At 39.7% G+C, this 22,284-nt stretch overlaps 1 protein-coding gene across 6 annotated transcripts in view; it reads left to right on the top strand.

The window, feature by feature from the left end:
- Nucleotides 1–6,504: 6,504 nt before the first annotated feature.
- Nucleotides 6,505–22,284, top strand: part of RABGAP1 (RAB GTPase activating protein 1) — a 149,893-nt gene continuing 134,113 nt past the window's right edge. For 3 of the 6 annotated variants that reach the window (XM_036260827.1, XM_036260825.1, XM_036260824.1), the window contains exon 1: nt 14,012–14,032. The gene's annotated coding sequence lies outside the window, so the exon portion shown is untranslated. Of the gene's footprint in view, nt 6,585–14,009; nt 14,033–22,284 lie in introns of those variants that run through there. The other 3 variants (XM_036260826.1, XM_036260830.1, XM_036260828.1) reach the window with 3 other exon arrangements.

Genomic DNA, 22,284 nt, shown 5'->3' with positions numbered 1-22,284 from the left:
CCTTCCATGTATTTTCTATATTTTTTTGTGTGTGCCATGAGAATTACATTTAACAGTCAAAAGTTATAATAATCTAATAGAATTAATACCAACTTCAATACCATACAAAAACTCCTTCTTTTCAGCTGTCTTCTCTTTCTGTTATTAATATTGTAGATTACATCTTTAAATATTGTGTCCAATAATACAGATTAATATTTTTATGCATTTGTCTTTTAAGTCATGGAGAAAATAAAAAGTGGATTTACAAACAATAATAACAATAATGCTTGCTTTTATAATTGTCCATGTATTAATCTTGAAAGGAGATCTTTATTTCTTCATATGGCTTCTGTTTACTGTCAAGTGCCTTTTCAGGTCAACGTGAAGGATTCCCCTTAGCATTCTTTTTTTTTATCCTCACCCGAGAACACTTTTCCACTTTCTGTTCAGATAGAGTGGGAGGGAGAAAGAGGAAGAGAGAGAGAAAGAGAAACATCGACATGAAAGGGACACATCAAGTGGTTGCCACCCCCACGACCCAATCAGGCCGCGGACAAACCGAACCTAGGTCGCTCAGGACCACAGGCCAACACTCTAACCGCTGAGCCAAACCAGCCAGGGCCCTTAGCATTCTTGAAGGGCAGGTTCAGTGGTAGCTAACAGTAACAAACTTCCTTGTTTTTTGTGTGTTTTTTTCTCTTTTTTTAATTAGGGAATTTGGCCCTGGCTGGTGTGGTTCAGTGATTAGAGCATCAGCACCAAAGGGTTTCGGGTTCGATTGCCGATCAAGGGCACATACCTGGGTTGCAGGTTTAATCCCCAGCCAGGTCGGGGCTAGTGCAGGAGGCAACCAATTAATATGTCTTTCTTACATTGATGTTTCTCTTTCTCTCTCTCCCCCTCCCTTCCACTGTCTAAAAAATAAATCAATGGAAAAATATCCTAGGTGAGGATTAACAAAAAAATAAAAATAAAATAAAATTAAGGAATTTGTTAAATTACTGCTTTTTTCTTTTTAATCCTCACCCAAAGATATTTTTTCATTTATCATCAGATAGAGTGGGAGGGAGGGAGAGAGAGGGAGACAAAGAGAGAGAGAGAGAGAGAGAGAGAAACGTCGATGTGAGAGAGACACATTGACTGGTTGCCTCCTGCAGGACCTTACCAGGGCCGGGGATAAACGGCAACCAAGGTACTTGGCCTTGACCAGAATCAAACCCGTGACTCATTGGTCCGCTGGCTGATGCTCTAACTGCTGAGCCAAACTGGCCATGTCACTCCTCATTTTTGAAGAACAGTTTTGCTGGATATAGAATTCTTTTCTTTTTTATTCTCACCCGAGGACATTTTTTGATATTTTGTTCAGATAGAGTGGGACGGAGAGAGAGAGAGAGCGAGAAACATCAATGTGAAAGGGACACACCGAGTGGCTGCCACCTGCACGACCCAACCAGGGCCGGGGACAAACTGCAACCGAGGTACATGCCGTTAGCAGGAACCAAATCCGGATCTCTCTGGACCACAGGCCAACACACTAACCTCTGAGCCAAACTGGCCAGGGCTGGATTATAATTCTTTATCAACACTTATTTTCTGTCAGCACTTTGAATATTATGAACCCACTGCTTTCTGGCCTCCAATGTTTAGGATAAGAAATTGGCTGACTGTCTTATAGAGGGTCCCTTGTGTGATTAGTCACTTCTCTCTTGCTGCTTTCAAGATTCTTTTCTTTGGCTCTGTCGAGTTTGATAATTATTCTTCCTGCCCTTTCTCTCTTCTTCACCTGGGACTTCCACAGCGGTATTTTGTTTCTCTTGATAATGTCCTGTAGATCCCAATGCCTCTGTTCATGTTTCTTTTTTTGTTTGTTTTTCTGTTCCTCAGATGGAGTAAGAAGCACAAGGAGCTCATCCCTCTACCTAGACAGCAGTTGTCTTGGCAGAAACTGATGTAACTATTTTGGAACTCTGGAGTGTATTTAAAAACTTGCCTCTTCCAGGGGAAAGCCTGGTTGGTTAATTGAGGTTAATTTCAGTCAGTGTCAGTGTTCAGTGCGATAACACCTTACCATCTCCCACACCTCCAATTTATGGCAGGCAGCCATGTTTACATGCAAGTGCACTTGCTAGAGCCAGGTTGGGAAATAAGAATCTTGTTTTCCAAATATCGGGGCTCTGTGTTATGAATGCTGATTATTCTGCTTTTCGGGTCTGAGAGGCAGGCACAGAGGCTGGCTGTCATTGTTTCAAATTAGGTGTACTAGCTTCAAGAAGATTTAAAGGAATATAACCTGTTTTTCATGTTTTTCATTTTTTTATTTTATTTCATTTGAGAGCCAGACATTTAAGGATTAAGACATTCAAAAGCAACCAGTTATATGGAGGAAATTAGAAAGTCTCCATGTATAACCAGGGAAAGATGCAGGCTCAGAAAAACCCATAAAAACTCAGGCTTTCACTTTTTCTGAATCCTGATTCCTGGCACAGAGACACCCTTCAACAATACAAAAGAAAAAAACATAAACAGCAAACCCTAGGGAATTTAATTTCCAGAGCTACCATATTATAAATTTCAAATGTTCATTTTTTCAATAAGAATTGCAAAGCACACAAAGAAACTGGAAAGTATAGCCCATTTAAAGGAACAAAATAAATCAACAGTAATCATTTGTGAGAAAGCCCAGATATCAGACTTATTAGAAAAAGATTTTAAAACTATCATCAAAGAGATAGAAATTATAAAAAGAAACAAAAATGAAATTCTGTAGTTGAAAAGTATAACAAATGAAAATCAGTAGAGGGGTTAAAAATAAGATTTGAGTAGGCAGAAGAATCAACGATCTTGAGGATATTTCTTTTTTTTTTATCCTCACCTGTGGACACTTTTTCATTTTTTTTTTTTTTTGCTCAGATAGATTGGGAGGGAGAGAGAGAGAGAGAGAGAAACATCGACGTGAAAGAGACACATCGAGTGGCTGCCACCCGCACGACCAACCAGGCTGGGGACAAACTGCAAACGAGGTACGCACCCTTAGCGGGAACCAAACCCGGGTCTCTCTGGACTGCAGGCCGACGCTCTAACCATTGAGCAAAACTGGCCAGGGCGAGGATATTTCTTTTATAAATAGCTCTTGAAACCTGTTCCTTTTTTCCATTTTCTTTCAAAGTAGTTGAAGCCTTTCTGATACTAGATAGCCTCCAAAGTGTTCTATGTACACTCCCTTCCCCCACTCCCTTCCTTGTTTAGCCTTCTATATTCCTATCAGAATGACTTTGAATAACTCAAATCTGATATTTGCACTGTCCTTAAAACCTCTAAGGGCAACCACATGTCTATAGATTAAACTTCATTTTCCTTGTTTTAGCATTCGGGGACTTTACTATTCTGACTCCAGCTTGTCATAATACTTTCTCTCAGACCAGTCCCATATTCTACTCACACACCCTAATCATATGTGCTAAGGTACAAAGCTACATACTGTAAAAAGTTGAGCATATTTATAAACCAAAATTAGTTTTCTGTGATTGGCTAAAATATTAAGATATATGGCAGTGGTGATCATTGAAATAGACTATATAAAATCTATTTTAAAAATGGACTCCTGGATCAAAACTGTATGAAATGTCATCACTAACCTTGTGGTCAACATTACATCACTATTGTTATTGTACCTGAGGTAATGGAACATTAAGTATAACATATCACCTATGATGTGTGCTAGCGCAAAATGTTTTGACTTTAATCATTTAGCTTGAGATATAACTGGAAGTCATGTCTCAAGGAAATACAGGATCTAGAGGAACAAACTCAGTGATCTCTGGAGTAAGCAACTATTTGGATCCAGAATGTGGGAAAATTTGTGCTTAAAGTTGTCTAATTTCTTCAATAAACCAATGTCTTTAAATTTTTTTCTTAGGTACTAGATTAAAAACTACTTAGGGACATAACAACCAGATGCAATGTGTCGCCCTGGATTTGATGCTAACTTGGGAAAACTAGCTGTTAAAAAAATGTATTTCAGCCCTAGCCTGTTTGGCTCAGTGGTTAGAGAGTCGAACTGCGGTCCAGAGAGAGCTAGGTTTGGTTCCCGCTAAGGGCACGTACCTCGGTTGCAGTTTGTCCCCAGCCCTGGTTGGTCGTGCGGGTGACAGCCACTGGATGTGTCTCTTTCACGTCGATGTTTCTCTCTCCCACTCTATCTGAACAAAAAATGGAAAAAGTCCTCGGGTGAGGATAAAAAAAAATGTTTTTCAGCCCTGGCCAGTTTGGCTCAGTGGTTGGAGCATCAGCCTGCGGACCAGAGAGTCCTGGGTTCGGTTCCCACTAGGGGCACGTACCAAAAATAAATAAATAAACAAACAAATAAATAAATAAATTCATGTGACAGAAAAATTTGATTATAATTGGGGATTAAATGAGAGGAAAATTTACTGAAATATTACTGATTTGGGAAAGCCAACAGTAAATATATTGTTAGATTGATGGAAAATTTGAATATGATCTAGGAATTAGATGAGAGGAAAATTTACTGAAATAACGGATATGTTGTTCTTTGAATAAAGTAAATTTCTACACTGTGTTATCTAATTTTGAAAAACAATACGTCAACACACAGAGAAGGATATGTTAATTAAAGTTGTAACAATGGTGGTGGGAATGTGATGTTTTTGTTTTTTATTTTAGCCTGTTTATATTTTTTATTTTTTTCTCCAAGGCACACTATATTGATTCTGTAATAATATTTTGTTTAAAAAACTTATCTAAAGATTTACATATATATTGGGATGAACATATGAATCAAGAAATGCATGAAAGAGCTCTGACCAGTTTGGCTTAGCAGTTAGAAGGTCAGCCCAAGGACCAAAGAGTTGCGAGTTTGATCCCAGTCAAGGGCACATACCTTGGTTATGGTTTGATCCCCTGCCCTGATTGGAATCGTTTGGGAGGCAACCATTTGATGTGTCTCTCACATCGATGTTTCTCTCTCTCTACCCCCTCTCCTTCCCTCCCTCCTACTCTGAAAAATCAATGGAAAAATATACTCAGATGAGGATTTAAAAAAAAAAAAATACGTGAATGTATGGTCACCAAAATATTAAAAGTGGTTTGGTCATGGTGTCAGGAATTCAGGGCATTTTGCTTTCTTAATACTGTATTATTTGAATACTTAAAAAAAATTTTTTTTATCCTTACCCGAGGACATTTTTGTATTTATCTTCAGATAGAGCAGGAGGGAGAGAGCGACGAAGAGAGAAAAATCGATGTGAGAGAGACATCGACTGGTTGCCACCCACACGACCCCATCCCGGGTCCGGGACAAACTGTAACCAAGGTACTTGCCCTTGAGGAGAACCAAACCCGGGTCTCTCTGATCCCATGGCCCACGCTCTAACGCTGAGCCTAACCGGCAAGGCTATTATTTGAATACTTTAAAATGTGTGTGTATTATTATTGTTATTATTATTATTATATAAGTGTATAAGGAGAAAAGGAAACAAACTATTTCCAAGGGTGTTTAGCAAGTCTATTGTAATAGACAAGTCACAAAGAGGACTGTAACAGAGCACAACTTTTTCTCTGGTTGATTTGGATGCAACATCTACAGGAAAACTTTGAGAAAGTCATTCAGGAAAAGTGCATATGCTATTTGAATTAAAAAGAGTAAAGAAGAGGTTGTAGAATTATTTTATAAAGTATCAAGACTTAAGTATCACCTTCAGTAATCATTTTTTTTATTTCCAACTACATTGTAAATTTATTCAGGAAAGGGTCTTTAAAATTCATTATATTGTCATTGCATTGTATACCACTTATGAATGATTTTTAAATAAAATCGCAGCCGCATTTTCCGGTAACACTGAAACAACCTTGTTCATTTCTGTGCTATTCTGTGTGTCTCAAATAATCTCAAGGCCTTGGATATCAGAGAAGTTTTACTTCTAGACCGAATTCTGTAACTTAGGCCGGACTCCTTTGTAAAACAACAAACATCATATTCTCACATGTTCGTAGTAAAGACATGAAACACCGGGACCCATCACAACCCTTGGCATATTTGTGCGTCCTCAATAAAGGCCAGGTGAGTTGAATAACATTGTTAAGTGCTACTTTTGAAAAAGCACTGAACAAGAAAGGTGAACAGAAGGTTCCTTGCTCTGCATAGTATACCTCTTAGGCTCAACAGGTGCTACCCAGAATGCTTCCTCTCACTACCTCCCCAGGCCCCAACACCCTCCCGTGTCCTGCTTTCAGTCCCTGCTGCAGTCACAAACATAACGACTATCTGTCTAAGCCCAGCCTCTGACAGCTAAACCGAGTCTCCCAGTGCAGACTCCGCGCAGGCGCAAACTCGATGCGGCCTGAGCCCAGGTGGGGCTTCGAAGAGAGGAAGTACGCCCTTGCCCCCTGTTGTTGGGCCAATGGGACGGTGCGGCTCAGTCGCGGACCTATGAGACGGGGCAGGAGGCGGGAGGAGGGCGGAAGACGCCGTTCTCACGTGAGTAGGGGGCGGGGAGGACGCGGCTGGGCTGCTGGGGAGGCCCAGGCGACGGAGCCTCCGGGACGGCGAACGGCGGGCGGCGGAGGAGGAGACGGCGGGTCGGGTAGGGCCAGGTTTTTCCTCCTCCTCCTCCTCCTCCTCCTCCCACCTCCCCGCTACCAAGCTAGGGGGTAGGCCTCTGTGGGGAGCCAAGCTGTGTTCTCATCCCGCGGGGCTGGGCTGGCGAGACTGCGCTCAGCTCCCTGGTAGAGCCGGGTTGTGAGGGGAGCTGTGATTGGGGGGAGGGGGAGCTGCCGCGGAGGAGGGAGGGCGCATGCGCAGGTGGGGACACTCCGGGAGCCCCTGCCCAAACCGGTTCCCCCTGTCTTGGGTGGGTGTCTGTCTTCGGAGTCTTGCACTTGCTGCCGTTCTTCTGGGCCCCTAGCAAAGCCTCTTAGGCTTTTGACTTTAATGTTTTGGGCTGGGTCTTATGTTGGAATCTATCTGGCCGCTCCCTCCGCCTCAGTTTCTCCCCATTGCCCGCTGGGCCTGTGTCTGATTTAGGCTGGCCTGGGCTTGGCCTGCTGTCCTGGGCTACGCGTAATTTGAAAGACTTGCTTTCTTTTAGTGTTGTATCTGCCATCTCGTGTTGGCCTTACCATCTCATTTTACCCTCCTGCACTTAAAGTGTCCGCGGCATCCCGCTCGCCCCATCTTTAAATATCTGCTCCCCAATACCTCCTTGCAGTGTCTTGATTTTCAGCAACCTTCAGGGTTTCAGGTGTGGAGCCAGAGGATAATCAGACTTCTAGGAATTCGTTGTCTATTGCCTGGTAGTACTTTGGTCTGTATCATTTAGACTGTTACCATCTGCATCTGCTTTCGCAGGCCTCTTCATACTAGGGTTACTCGGGGATTCTTTGAATTAATCTTGCAAGCAAGAGTGATCGTGATACTGGTGCTCACACTACTAGTTCTTTGTTATTTCAAAATCCTGTTCCAATCGAATGTGAGATCTTTTAGCTTTTGTTATTTTTATCAATGGAAAAAGACTGTCAAGGACAGGTTTCATAATTCATTTGAAATTGTCATTCCAATAAACACCTGTAGTCACATAGTATGTGTAATTGGAGTAGTAAGTCCAGAGCAGTGTGTGTTTTCGGCCGCTTTGTTTATTTAGGAAGTAAAAAACAAAGGTGAATTGAACTGTGTACATTAAACCGATGTTTGAAAAGCAATTGAAAAAAAAAGCTTAGGTGCCAAGGAAGTGCACGTACAGCCCTTTTTTTTTTTTTTTAAACAAAGGACCTGTTGGCCTTAAGTGTGTGGAGAGTGCTCTTTTATATATATTGAAGGCTTTTAAGTACGGTTTACCAAAACTGCAAATGAGTAGGGGGGATAGTTCTTTGTAATCTTTCTTTGTAGAATTCAGTTTGCATTAGTATAATTTGAATCCATGATTGATTTGTATTGGTAACATTTAAAATTCACAAGTAGCTTTAATAAAATGTATCAACTCAAATTTGTAATTGAACATTGCTATTTTTGGTACACTTCCTTTTTGTTTTAGTTTTAGTTTTATAGCTCAGTTTACAGTTAGTTAACTTATCCGCGTTAAGGTATATATATATGTGCCTTTTGGCATTATTGGCATAGTGGTCTTTTAGCAGTTTACAGGTGCTTCATCAGGATTAAATGGTAATTTAGTGATACTGTAAAAGTGCAGACAACTGCTTCCTATCTTTTCCACTGTATAGTGAAAGAATTGTATTATGCACATTATGTGCATGAGGGGGACATGATTTTCCATAAATACTATATAATCTTTCAGCCCAGATTCTTTAAAGAAGTCATTGTCTTTTATGGAGTATATTTCCAGCTAGACTTTACAGCGCCGAGATTCTTTTAAAGAAGTCATTGTCTTTTATTGAGCGTGTTTCCAGCTAAAATAAAGCCTCCTTTGAAGGTCTCATCATTTCACAGTAATTGTTTTAACAAGTGACCTTTGACTACAGGCTTCAGAAAATAATTTGTTTAAATTGGTGCTACTGTTGAGTGTGCTGAGGTTTGACATAGGCTGCCCATAATATTATCTTTCCAGTTTCCAATATAATCAGATATCATTAACCTTCTCAAGCATGTGGACTAAATGAATATAAAACCCATATCGGCTCTCTTGAAACAGAACTCAGGTATTAAAGAAGTGCTAATTTAATCAACATACCTACAGTGGAATTGGACCTGACATTTGGGTGCTTTGTGTGTAACTGCCTTGTTTTATTGCTTTTCCGTAGTTAGATCCCAAAGAAAGAAAATCCAAAGCTAAAGACCTATGTCCCTTGATATATGTGAAAAAAAGTGTATCAGTTTAACAGCTGTTTCTTTTTGCAATAATTTGGTTACCTTGTTTTGCCCCTCCCACCCCCTAGTTCTCTGATGATCCTCAGATCATTCTTCTTTAGAAAATTTGCAAGTCAAAACAATGCTAGATAGACATTTTAACTTATATTGTAACCACTCTTGTTGACCCTAACAGCCATGTTTCTCTTTGTGTGCAAAGACTGTCTGACCAAATATGGCAGTTTGCAAGACATGAACACTTTAGTTTATAGAATTTAGCCTGGGGAGTTTTTCTCTTTCCAAAGCAATGGTAATACTCTGAGGTAGTCAATAGTGATAATTTTTTTTAACATTGTTCTTTCTATCATAGTAGAATTCTGTAAGGCCTACTTTCCCCCAAAATCCTCTTTTCTGCGGATAATTAAATAGTAAAAATAAACTTGCTTTTAAATTCTTGCATGACATTATATAGTATATATTACCTTGGCTCTAAAACATGAAAAAGTATATCTTAATTATATGGTTATGCTGCTGAATTTGGAGGTTTGCACCTAAGAGTTAATGCATGATTATGTATCTCCAGTTAAGGTTGCATCAGTTTTATGTTATGAATTGCTACTCTCTGGGATCTTTTAATCTGTGTGATAATAAATTTTTCTATATACTGAACTCTGACATTTCTTAAGGCACATTAGCCCGTTAGTTCCTGGGTAACTTTAACAAAATGTTATTTCCTAAAGCTTAACAATAATTTGACTATTTTTAAAACTTTTTTTTTTATATTCCATTATTTATACATTTTGATCATTATAACCCATCAACCTATGGTTATAATCTTATTTTCCATTTTCCAAGGATGACCTTTGTATCAGGAAAAGGAACTGATACGCAGAATCTTTCTTTGGGGACATATTGTAAATTTCAACAAGGGTATTAAGAGGAGCATTCAAGGCTAAATTGGAGTAAATGTTGGGCATTTGTATACTGCTGCTATAGTGAAGAGCCTTGAGTTAATCATTTTAGTATTTTTAATGTAGAGGTAATAAACTTCTATATGCCCTTGAAGTATGCTGGTAAATGGATTCTGGCAATGTAAGAGTAGAAACATGTCACATAAATACATTTTGCTGTGATATATGATTGTCTATGAATAGACCTGTTGATAAATCTGCAGAAGAGAAATGGTTATGTCTTTTTTGTTGTTAATCCCCACCAGAAGATATATTTTCCCTTTTTTTATTTTTTAGAGAGAGTGGAAGGGATGTGGGGGGTGGGACATCAATGTGAAAGACACACATCAGTTTGTTTCCTCCCACACTCACCCAAGTGGGGCCAGGGATCCAAACTGCCCTTGACATGGAATTGAACCCTCAACCCTTTGATGAGACTCTAACCACTTAGCACAGCAGCCAGGACAAGAAATGGTTATATCTTTATTGTATTGACCTGTTCAGTTCTCTGTGAATTGAATAAAAATGATTTCTGGCTAAAATCGTTTCATAACAGAAAGTCTTATTTTTGCTTTTGAGAAAAGATCTTTTCATATAGCCTTAAAAACATCTGTGGAACTTAATTAAATATTTCATTTTTTATTTTTTTATATTATGCAGTGTCTATTCCAGTGCTATTAATGAAGGTCCTCAGAAAATGTTTATTGATTGCCACGCTTATCAAATGTTCCACCATCCTTGTGTAACTGTGGACCAGGGTCTTTTTATATCAGAAAGAACATAAAACATGTCTTCTGCCAAACATTTGTGGTTGCCTATACACGTTTCCCTGAACATCAGAGGTCAAAGAAAAGAGAAACCATATTTACTGCATTTATCTTAGGCTTTGGTTATCTGTCATATTATTTGCTTGAGTGGTATTAAATTCACATAGTTTACGGAGAAATGAATAATATAAATGTTTCAGGTCTGAGTGTAGACAGGTTGATATTCTAAATGGAATAGATTCATTTTTTTTATCCTCGAGAACATTTTTTGATATTTTGTTCAGATAGAATGGGAGGGAGCGAGAAAGAGAGAGAAACATCGACGTGAAAGGGACACATTGAGTGGCTACCACCCAAATGACCCAACCAGGGCCGGGGAGAAACTGCAACTGAGGTACATGCCCTTAGCGGGAACTGAACCCGGGTCTCTCCAGACCGCAGGCCAACGCTCTAACCGCTGAGCCAAACCGGCCAGGGCTAGATTAATTTTTTTTTTCATTGTTGATGAGAAGAAACATGACTAATTTCTTAAAAGGAAGAAAAAATTTTGGATAATCCTGCATTGCTTGAAAATATTCATATTTTTATATTTATAAAACACTAATGTGAAAAGACTAGGTTACCTTAAAATCTGTACTCGCAAGTTCAGAAATATGGTCTGACCTTATGAATGAGTAGTATGTTAATATTAAGCTAACTTTTTCTGTGTTCCCAGATTTTCCAGTGGTCCTAAAGATGGGTTTCTGTTGTGGAAATGGCATCCAAATAATTTAAATACTTTGTTTCAGAGTTACTGGATTGAAGTGAAGCATACCTAGTGTTCGGAGTGGGGGGGGGGGTGCTTTTTCCTGAAATATCTACAGGAACATGGGGAAACCACTTATATGGTGTGTTTTTTTCAGGTGTCAGTGGTATTGCATTTAATCAATAGTGTTAAATGAATTTTATGTGCATTTTCTCCCCTTATATCTTTTATTAGGATACTGAGGGGAGAGTGTGAACTTTGGCATAAAAAAGATATAGATATCCCAAGTCTGGCACTTACTGGGTATATAACTAAAGATAACCTACTTAGTGACTCTGAGGCTCAGTTTCTTCACTTGTAAAAATGAAACTAATTATGCTTATATCAAGGATTAGGACTGGAAAACACCTGGCATCCTACTACCACTTTCCTGGAAATTCTCATTCACAAACGAATAGAGAGGGTTCAGTCCCCCCATTTTACATATGAGAAAACTGAAGCTATAACGTCATCCATTTCATACAAACAAGGACTGAGAAGTTCAACTCGAAGTTGGTTTTTTAAAAATATTGTATCAGACTGTTAACTTTTAAAAGTTTTAGTGAAGCTTGATTACTGACGAGAAAGTGAGATAAGTCTGAAAACATTGACTGTCTTATTTAGGCATTTTACTGTACTGATTTTGTGATTTTTATCCTAAAAATCCTATTAAGTAACAACCAGTCTTCTAAAACTTTTTTTGTTTGTTTTTCTTTTCCTTTATTGATTTTAGAGAGAGAGGAAGTGAGAGAGAGAGACAGAAATATCAATGAAAGAGAACATCGATTGGCCACCGCCTGCATGCCCCCCTATTGGGGATTTGGCGGACAACCTGGCCATGTGTCTTGACCGGAAATTGAACTGGCGACCTCTTGGTGCATGGGTCGATGCTCAACCATTGAGCCACACCAGCTGGACCTTTTAAAACTTTTATTGACCAATGAACGGATAAACAAGATTTGGTACATACATACATTGGACTGTTATTCAGCCTTAAAGAGAAAGAAAATTCTGACACATGCTACAACACAGATGAACTTTGAAGTGGTAATAAGCCAACCACAAACAGACAAATATTGGTATGATTCCACTACTTACATGAGTTCCCTGGAGCAGCCAAATTCATAGAGAATGTTGGTTGCCTAGGGGAATGGGAGTTATTGTTTAGTGCGGGGTGTTTAGCTGAAGAGGAAAATGTTATGATGGATGGTGGGGGATGGTTGTTCAACAATGTGAATGTACTTAATGCCGCAGAACTGGACATTTAAGTATGGCTAAAATGGTAGTGTGTTATATGTAATTAACCACAATTTTATTTCTTTTTAATCCTCATCCGAGGATATATTTCCACTTTTGTCAGATTGAGTGGGAGGGAGAGTAGAAGAGAGGGAGAGAGATAGAAACATTGATGAGAGAATATCAGCTGGCAGCCTTCTGCATGCCCTGCACTGGGGATTTGGCCCACAACTTGGGCATGTGCCCTGACGGGAATCAAACCTGTGACCTCTCGATGTTCAACCACTGTGCCACACCAGCCGGGCACAAATTCCTATATTTTTAAGTTTTTTTTTTTTTTTTTTTTTTTTATCCTCACCTGAGGACATTTTTCCATTCTTTGTTCAGGTAGAATGGGAGGGAGAGAGAGGAAGAGAGAGAGAATGAGAAACATCGATGTGAAAGGGACACATCGAGTGGTTGCCACCCGCATGACCCAACCAGGGCGGGGGACAAACTGCAACCAAGGTACGTGCCCTTAGTGGGAACCGAACCCGGGTCTCTCTGGACCACAGGCCGACACTCTAAGCGCTGAGCCAAACCGGCCAGGGCTAAGGTATCTTTTTTTTTAATGCATCTGGAATTGAACTAAAAGAGTAACTTCATAGTTTAAGGAAGTAAATTCTCACAGGCATTATAGGTTAAAGTTTGCCTAAAACAGGCTTTTAGGTAAACTGGTTTATCTTGTCTTTAAGTGCTATAGGCCCAAGATGAATAGTTTTGTTTTTGCTTTTTTAAGCTAAGCTGAAATTATTCAGAAAGCTTACATTAATATGGTTCTCTTAGCTCACTTAAAGTAATGAAAACAAAAACAGCTCTCAAATTCAGAGGCTGACTTAAACGAAGACACACTTATTGTTGAGCAATTAGTATAGTGATGGAAAGGAAAAGAATATTTTTTATAAAGAAGGGATGATTTTCTGTTGAGTTTTGTTAGATTTGTTCCACCCTTCCCTGGGATAGGCTGTGAGAAGTTCATGTAAAAACCAATGCAGGGAAATACATTTCAGAGCTGGGGGTTGCGGGGTAGGGGAAAGCGGAGATTAACATGGTACAGTTTTTTTAAAATACTGTATCTTCTTTGCACTCTACTTGATGAGTTTTATTTATTTTTTAAAACTTTTTTTTTCATTGATTTTAGAGAGGAAGGGAGAGGCAGAGAGAGATAGAAACATCCATGAGAGAGAACTTCGACTGACTGCCTCCTGCATGCCCCCACTGGGGATTGGGCCCACAACCTGGGCATGTGCCGTGACTGGGAATCGAACTGGTGACCTCTTGGTGTCTGGGTCAATGCTCAACCACTGAGCCACACCAGCTGGGCTACTTGATGAGTTTTATTATTTTTTTATTTTTTTGTTGTTTGGTATGTGCCCCTAGCAGGAACTGAACCCAGGACTCTCTGGTCCACAGGCCATTGTTCCAACCGCTGAGCCAAACTGGCCAGGGCTACTTGGTGAGTTTTAAAGGGCTACAAACCCACAGGATTTGGCCTGCTACAACATCTTTGAAATTTGATTCTTTTGCCGTTTCCTATCTTGTCCTTTTCTCTGAGCAGAGAGGGAAGTGTATCAGATTTGTGTTTTAGAAGGATACAACTGGCAGCAGCATAAGAGGATGGATTAGGGTGGGGAAATAATGGAGATAGGAACACTAAAGAGGAGAGATGCATTTTAGAAAAGAACAGTGGCACCTAGATATCTAGTTCTATAATTTTGTCTGTGAACTTAATCAAGTGAACCAGTCTAGCCCAAGTTTGTCATTTGAAGTTAATACCTATCTGGCAAGTTTAGTGTAAAGATTAGTATTAATGCATGTAAAGCTTCCTAGTATCATGTTGGGTGTAAAATCAGAACTCTTTAAATTTAGCAAGACGATTTAAGTATTCCCCTTAAGATTCCCTCAAGCTGCACTCATTTGCTCACTGGTTGAGCAACAAAAATGATGGGCATCGGGAGAGAAGTGATACGAGAGTATTTTGGTCTAAAGAGAATCCAGGGTATGTTTTGTGGCTCAGTGTTATTTAACTTGTTTTAATGTGACAGCTGGCTACTTGCTGAAGAGTCAGTAAGGCACACTCAAGGGTGGTTCTTTTTGGGTCTCTTTATTCCAGGCATCATTCATATTCACATCCCAAATGTGCATGTAGTATAGCATATTTGTCCTTTGTCTTCACATTACTAAGGCCTTACCAGTTAAACACTGATGAAAAAGTGTTATTTAACCAATCAAATTTTTTGGGTACTGACACTAGGCAAGGATAGGATATGAAGATAATATGAATAAAATCTAAGATCCCTCTCCACAAGTAGTTCAAAGGGACTATGTGTGCTCATCTATTTCCAGCCTTTATCCTATGGTATGTACTTACCTCTTGTTTCTGGAATGATCAACCAATAATACACTGCAGTAGAAAAGATATATAATGTTTTACTGTGTGATAAATGCTATAACTCTGTGGTAGAATTCAAAAGCAAACAAAAAGCCCTGGCCGGTTTGGCTCAGCAGTTAGAGCATAGGCCTGTGAACTGAAGGGTCTTGGGTTCGATTCCTTGTCAAGGGCACATACCTGGGTTGCAGGTTCAATCCTCAGCCCCAGTAAGGGTTGTGTGGGAATCAGCCAATCTCACATCGATGTCACCCCCCACACACACTCCATCGAAAAATCAATGGAAAAATATCCTAAGATGAGGATTAATAAAAATAAATATAATAAGCAAACGAAAGCCTTAGGAACCCTAGAGAGAAATAAGGAATATTGCAGAGGGAAATGGGGAGGTTGAATGTTGGATTGTATCACCAGCTTGCTGGTAGGGGAGAAGGACTAACTGGGAAAGCGAAGATGCAGTCCTAGCTTAGCCAACAACATGAGCAAAGTCTTGAAAGCATAAAAAAATGCATGACCAATGTAGTGAGTTATCTGATATGGTTTGATAGAAGGAGTTAAGACTAGAATGATAGATTGGCTCCAGATTTTGAAGAACTGATGATATAAAAGTTTGGATTTTTTTTTCTGTTTTTGGGTCAGGAGCAATCAAACGTTTTGAGGAAGAGGTGGGATAGGTGATTTAGATAAATGGGTTAGAGCATCAGCCTGTGGACCAAAGAGTTGTGGGTTCAATTCTAGTCAAGGGCACCAGCCTCGGTTGCAGTTTGGTCCCTCGCCCTTGTCAGGGTCCTGAGGGAGGCAACCAATTGATGTGTGTCTCTCTCACATGATGTTTCTTTCTCTCTCTCTCCCTGCCTCTTCCTCCCACTCTAACCGAAGATGAATGGAAAAGTATCCTCAGGTGAGGATTAAAAAAAAAAGAATGGGCAGAAGAAAAGGAACCTAAATGCCAGCTGAGAAAAGGTATTCAGAGGTAGAAAATGGAAGCAAAAAGAGTTTCAGAGTAAGAAAATTGTCAGCATTTTCATTTGTTTCAGTTGGTAGAAGTAAGATGAGAAGTGAAAAGAATTCTTTAGGTTTTGAAATTGCATTGCTGATTTTTTGAAGAGGTTCCTGAGGCTGAGAGATGGGCTGGGGCAGATTTTTGAGAGGGACTGCTCAGTGTGAGTGGGAATACCTGCGAAGTGGTAGAGCTGGAGGCAGTTACTACTACTCCTTCAGGCAGAAAGAGTTTCAAGAAAACCAAGGGAAGATAGATGAACCAGAGCCCTGGACTAGAGGCTGGACTAGCAGTTTATTTGTCTCAAGCATGTCAAGTTCAGTTACCAGTACCACTCACACCTCTTTTACCGAATTAAGTAGATCACTTAGTGGGAGGTGCTTTTTGCCTCTGCTAATTGCACACTAGCAAACCGATGCCACTGCCAGTTCACTTTATGTTCTGCTCTGAATGATGACAACTTTGAAACAGTACAGATATTCAGTAGTACTTTGTCCAAAAATAAATACAGTCGTCCCTCACCACTTTGCGCTTTGACTTTTGCGGCTTCACTCTAGCTTGGTTTTTCACTCTACCGTGCTAGAGTGAAGCCTGGAAATTCCAAGCGGAAAGTGGCGAGGGACAGACTGTATATAAATAAAGAATCCTACTTCGCGGAAATTCATTTATCGTGGTAGAGTCTGGGACTGATTGAATGCGATAAACGAGGGCCGGCTGTAAATTAATTCAAGTTTTTAAAAACTAAACACTGATTATCCAGGAATTGACTGCTTTCAAGGGTATGTAGGAATCTTTACCAGCTGGGTCTGTAGTGTTTTAGGGGAGATTGAAAATGAAGTTGAATCTTCTTTTGGCAAGATCGGGGTGTGCATTATTCACTATGATTTTTGTAGAAGTGCATATTTGGATGTAAAATTGTCACTTATGGCATAGAGCATTGAATTTGGGCAAAAATTTGTAAGGAATTTTGATATCATGAGACTTTTCAATCAGAAATTTCCTCTAGTGATCTTTTATATTCCAATACAGATAAAAGTAACAAGGATGAATGAGAAGTATAACATAATTGAACTTTTAGGTTTGATGCAGGAGGCTGCATAATTAAACACAATTACCTATCATTTTAAGTGACTTGATTTAGTAAAGATACAGAGAAGAAAACATTTCTGAGTTTGCACTCGCCAACCTAGCCCTTTTGGTTAATGGACATGTAATAAGGGTCTAGGCTCATCACTTGTATAAAAGAAAGAAACAAACCGTGAGTACCTACCACATCCCAGGGTATTCATGTGTATATTATTTAAAATGGGATACAAATCCTTACATGGCCTACCTTACAGAATTGTTAGGATGATAAAATGAAATGTGTGTACATTTTGGTAATCTGTAAAGTATTATACAAAGATATGACATTTTTATTAAAGCATACTTTTGCATTAATTTAGATATAAACAAATTAGAATGTGGAATTAGGAAAGCTGTATATTTTTGCCCTAATATTTGTTTCTAAATTGATGTTGCTACCTGTTAATTATTTTAAAATAGGAAGTTACTTTTTCAAAGCTCTAAGTATTTGTGCTTATAATTTTCTGTGTGTATTAGTAAATGATATATGTGTGTGTGTGTATATTCATATTCATATTTCTTGGTAAGTTTTATAAGGGCTTTATGAGATAGGTAATACACTGTTTTCACTATGGAAACTGAGACTCAGTGTGACCAAACTCACACTATTAGTAAGTAGTAGAACCAATATTTTAACTTGAGTTTTTCCCAACTCATAGTTGCATGCTTCACCATCACAAATAGGACTTTTTTTATTTTTCAATCCTCACCTGAGGACATGTTTCTATTGATTTGAGAGAAATAGAGGGAAGGGGAGCAAAAACATCAGTCAGTTGCCTCTTGCATGCACCCCAACCAGGGATTGAACCTGCAACCTTTTTGGTGTATAGGACAATGCTCCAACCTACTGACCCACCAGGCCAGGGCACAGTTATGACTTCTTATTGTCAGTCTATAAAATATTGTCTTCCTTTTTCATTGGGTGGCTCCTGCTTTTCTTTTTCATCTTTATTTGTCATTTATCCTGTTTCTTTAGCAAATATTTGGGCACCTACTATGTGCCAGGCATTGTTGCAGGTGTTAGGGACACAGCTTTTTTTTTTTAATCCTCACCCGAGGACATTTTTCCATTTTTTGTTCAGGTAGAGTGGGAGGGAGAGAGAGGAACAGAGAGAGAGAGAGAGAGAGAAACATCGATGTGAAAGGAACACATCGAGTGGCTGCCACCCGCACAACTACTGACCAGGGCCGGGGACAAACTGCAACCGAGGTATGCGCCCTTAGCGGGAACCGAACCTGGGTCTCTCAGGACCGCAGGCCGACACTCTAACCGCTGAGCCAAACCGGCCAGGGCAGGGGACACAGCTTTTAATGAAACACACAAATCCCTGCCTTCATGGAACTTCGGTTTTAGTTTGCATGATACTTAAAAACAGATGATTAAGCCCTGGCCGGTGTGGCTCGGTTGGCATCATCCTGTGCACTGAAAGGTTGCTGGTTCAATTCTCAGTTAGGGCTCATGACTGGGTTGTGAGCTCCATCCCCAGTTAGGGGCATGCAGGAGGCAGCCGATCAATGTTTCACTCTCACAGTGTTTCTCCCTTTCCCTTCCTCTCTCTCTAAATATTAATTTAAAAAAATCTTTTTCAAAAACATTATTCAAATGTAAAGTGTGTCAAAAGGTGATAGGTAGTATGGAGAAATATAGGAAGAGGGATGACAGTGTATGGGGAGGAAGCTTGTACTTCTTTGTCCATGAGAAATTAGAATTGCAGTCTGAAGGATGAAGAATTAGAATAGGGGGCTTCTTGTAGTAACTGGTACAAGTAGTTAGGATTAAAAACAAAGCAAAATTAGCCCTTCTGGTCTCAAGATAGAGGTTGTGAATACTCTAGAATTTTGCCAGGAGTACACCAAGTTCTGGGGCAAATTTTCATTGTAGAAACGAGGCAAAGGGTGGTCTAATCCAGAGCCCTTGGAGCTCCTGGACTCCCTCTTCACTTCTGCCCGTGGAGGCCAGAGAAGGGGAGTTTTATTGTATAACTTATGCAGTACTGGTTAGTGTTTTGATAAGCCTCATTTCCACTTCTGTTGCTTTCAGATGCCAAAACAAACAGTAAAATATCTTATAAAGTCTATTTTCTGGTCACCTCTTCAAAGAGAATAGGTTGAACTTTGAGCCTTCCAAATCTTCTCAGTTTCATAGTGTAAATACTGAAGTATGTTATTTTTGAGTCTAGTGTATTATACAGAGTTGTCAGTGTCTCTGAGGTCATCGCTTTAGAGGACTTTCCCAGGCCCTCTGCTATAATACTGTTGGTCACATTTTTTTTTACAATGGATAAAAGATTGATTAAACATGAAAACTTTACCTAAAGTATAAATTTTTAAAAAGATAAAGACCTTTGCCTAGTACTGAGTGTTTGGTACAGGGCACACGTTTGTGGCATCAGAAAGGCATCATAATCTAAAGGAAAGATCATACTCTGGAATCACAGATAACTGGGTTCAGATTTTGGTTTTCACTCTAACCAGTTACATTACTACCATTACCTTGCATAAGTTATACCATCTCTTTTTTTTATCCTCACCTGAGGATATTTTTGCATTTATTTTCAGATAGAGCGGGAAGAGAGAGAAACATTGATGTGAGAGAGAGAAATCGAGTGGTTGCCACCCACATGACCCATACTGGGCTGGTGACAAACTGCAACTGAGGTATGTGTCCTTAGTGGGAACCAAACCTAGGACTCTCTGGTCCACAGGCCAACACTCTAACCGCTGAGCCAAACTGGCCAGGGCCCTCCCACTCTTTCTGACGATAAATGGAAAAATATCCTCAGGTGAGGATTTTTTTTTTTTCTTTTAATGTAAAATGCTATATGGGAACAGAAATAAATCAAGTAATCCATTTGGCTCTGGGCTGAATGAGCAGGTTACTAGGAAAGGGAGGGTTGGAGCTGATGAATGAGGAGTTGGAGTTGATGGAGCATAGAAGCAGGGAAAACACTTTAGGAAGAGATACTGTGAGTGCAGATATGTGGAGGTGTTAAAGTACAGGTGCTTTGCCCTGGCCAGTTTGGCTCAGTGGTTGGAGCGGCCCATGGACCAAAAGGTGGAGGGCCCGATTCCAGTCAAGGGCACTTACCTGGGTTGCAGGATCAATCCCCAGCCGCATTCAGGGTATGCAGAAGGCAACCAATTGATGGTGTCTCTCTCTCTCATCAATGTTTCTCCTCCCCTTTTTCTCTCCCTCTCACTTTCTCTTAAAAAAATCAGTGGAAAAATATCCTCGGGTGAGGATTAACAAAAATAAATAATAAGGTACAGGTGCTTCTCAACTTATGATGGGGTTGTGTCCTGATAAACCCAAATATCATAATTTGAAGATACATTTAATACACCTAACTTACCGAACATCATAGCTTAGCCCAGCCTACCTTAAATGTGCTCAGAACCCTTACATTAGCCTACTTTTGGGCAAAATTATCTAATACAGAGCCTATTTTATGATAAAGTATTGAGTGTCTCGTGTAATTTATTTGTATTGCTTTCATAGCATCATAAAGTTGTACCATCGTAACTCAGGAACTAAGTATATATCCTTAATAAAGACATTACCTCCTCTAATATGTTTCTTAACTCCATGTTTGAGCCTTTCTCCCAACTTGTTCCCATAGTTTTTTTGTTTTCTGTTGTTGTTTTTACCCTAAATCAGTACCTGTTAACCTGTGCAGTTTGCCTCTGTTCTCAACGAAACTTATAAATTCCCTTTGGGCAAAAATCTCTTGTTTACTGTTTTCTGTTCTTCATACACTAGCTACTCAGTAAGTAGTCATTGAATGGATGAAGCAAACCTACATTTTAGAAAAAGTTTTCAAAAGTACATTGTGGCACATTCTGAATGCCACACTGCATGTATGTATGTATGTATGTATGTATGTATGTATGTATTTATTATCCTCACCCAAGGACATTTTTCCATTTTTTGTTCAGGTAGAGTGGGAGGGAGAGAGGGGAAGAGAGAGAGAAACATCAACGTGAAAGGGACACATCGAGTGGCTGCCACCCACACAACCATCCAGGGCCAGGGACAAACTGCAACTGAGGTCTGTGCCCTGAGCAGGAACCAAACCCAGGTCTCCCTGGACGGCAGGTCGATGCTCTGACCGCTGAACCAAACCGGCCAGGGCTGTCACACTGCATTTAGATTTAGTCCTATGAAATCTAGTGCTGTGATCATCTTTAATCAAGGAAATTAGTTTAACTAGAAAGCAGCAAGGAATTCAGGATTAGAGCCTTAATTAAAGCTCATTAAATGACCTTTTCTTGGAGTTGCCATTTCCTTATTTGTTTAATATTTATGATTTCTAACTTTTCTTCCAACTATAGTCAGGGATTGTATGATTCATGCTGCCAGGCGGTTGTCTAGGTGAGAGCCTTTGAAGAGAAAATAATGCTTGGCATATGGTGTATGTTCAATTAAAAATCCAAGGAATAAATCAAATTTTTTTTTATCCTCGAGGACACTTTTCCATTTTTTTGTTCAGATAGAGTGGGAGGGAGAGAGAGGAAGAGAGAGAGAGAGAGAGAGAGAAACAGTATGAAAGGGACACATCGAGTGACTGCCTCCTGCAAGGCCCTGATCTAACCAGGGCTGGGGACAAACTGCAACCAAGGCACGTGCCCTTAGCAGGACCCGAACCTGAGTCCCTCTGGACCGCAGGCCGACGCTCTACTGCTGAGCCAAACTGTCCAGGGCTAAATCAGAATCTCTTAATTGGAGCTATTAAACAGACTCTCAGAACCTTTAGTTCTTAGAGGTACAAGATGAGCATAGAGCTAGAGCTACTCACACTAACTGGTTCAAGTTCTCTGACTATAACATTGTATTGTTTGTTCTGTTGCTATTTTGGCAACCAAATGGGAACATTGCCACAAGGTATGCAGAAACAGGTTTTTAAATGGTAGATAAGTTTGAGTTTTTTTCCAGGCCTCAATAAGTAATTGAATTTTCATAAGTGACACATTTTTATTCTTACTGGAAGTTTTTGGCTTCAAACATTTTTATTGGTAATGTTCATATTGAGTTGAGTTCTAAGAAACTATGAGATGGGAAGATTGAATTTTGAATCGACTTCTGATTTTTTGCTATATAAGGTGTTTCCCAACTGTAGAATTTATGATTGCCTCCCTTGAATTTATTTTTCTTAGATGTTAATGTGAAATTTTCTTTCTTAAAAACATATGTTAG

Source organism: Molossus molossus, unplaced genomic scaffold, assembly GCF_014108415.1.
Source record: "Molossus molossus isolate mMolMol1 unplaced genomic scaffold, mMolMol1.p scaffold_m16_p_14, whole genome shotgun sequence".
Taxonomy (NCBI): Eukaryota; Metazoa; Chordata; class Mammalia; order Chiroptera; family Molossidae; genus Molossus; species Molossus molossus.
Note: the sequence above shows the minus strand (reverse complement) of the source record. Positions and strands in the feature narration are given on the sequence as shown.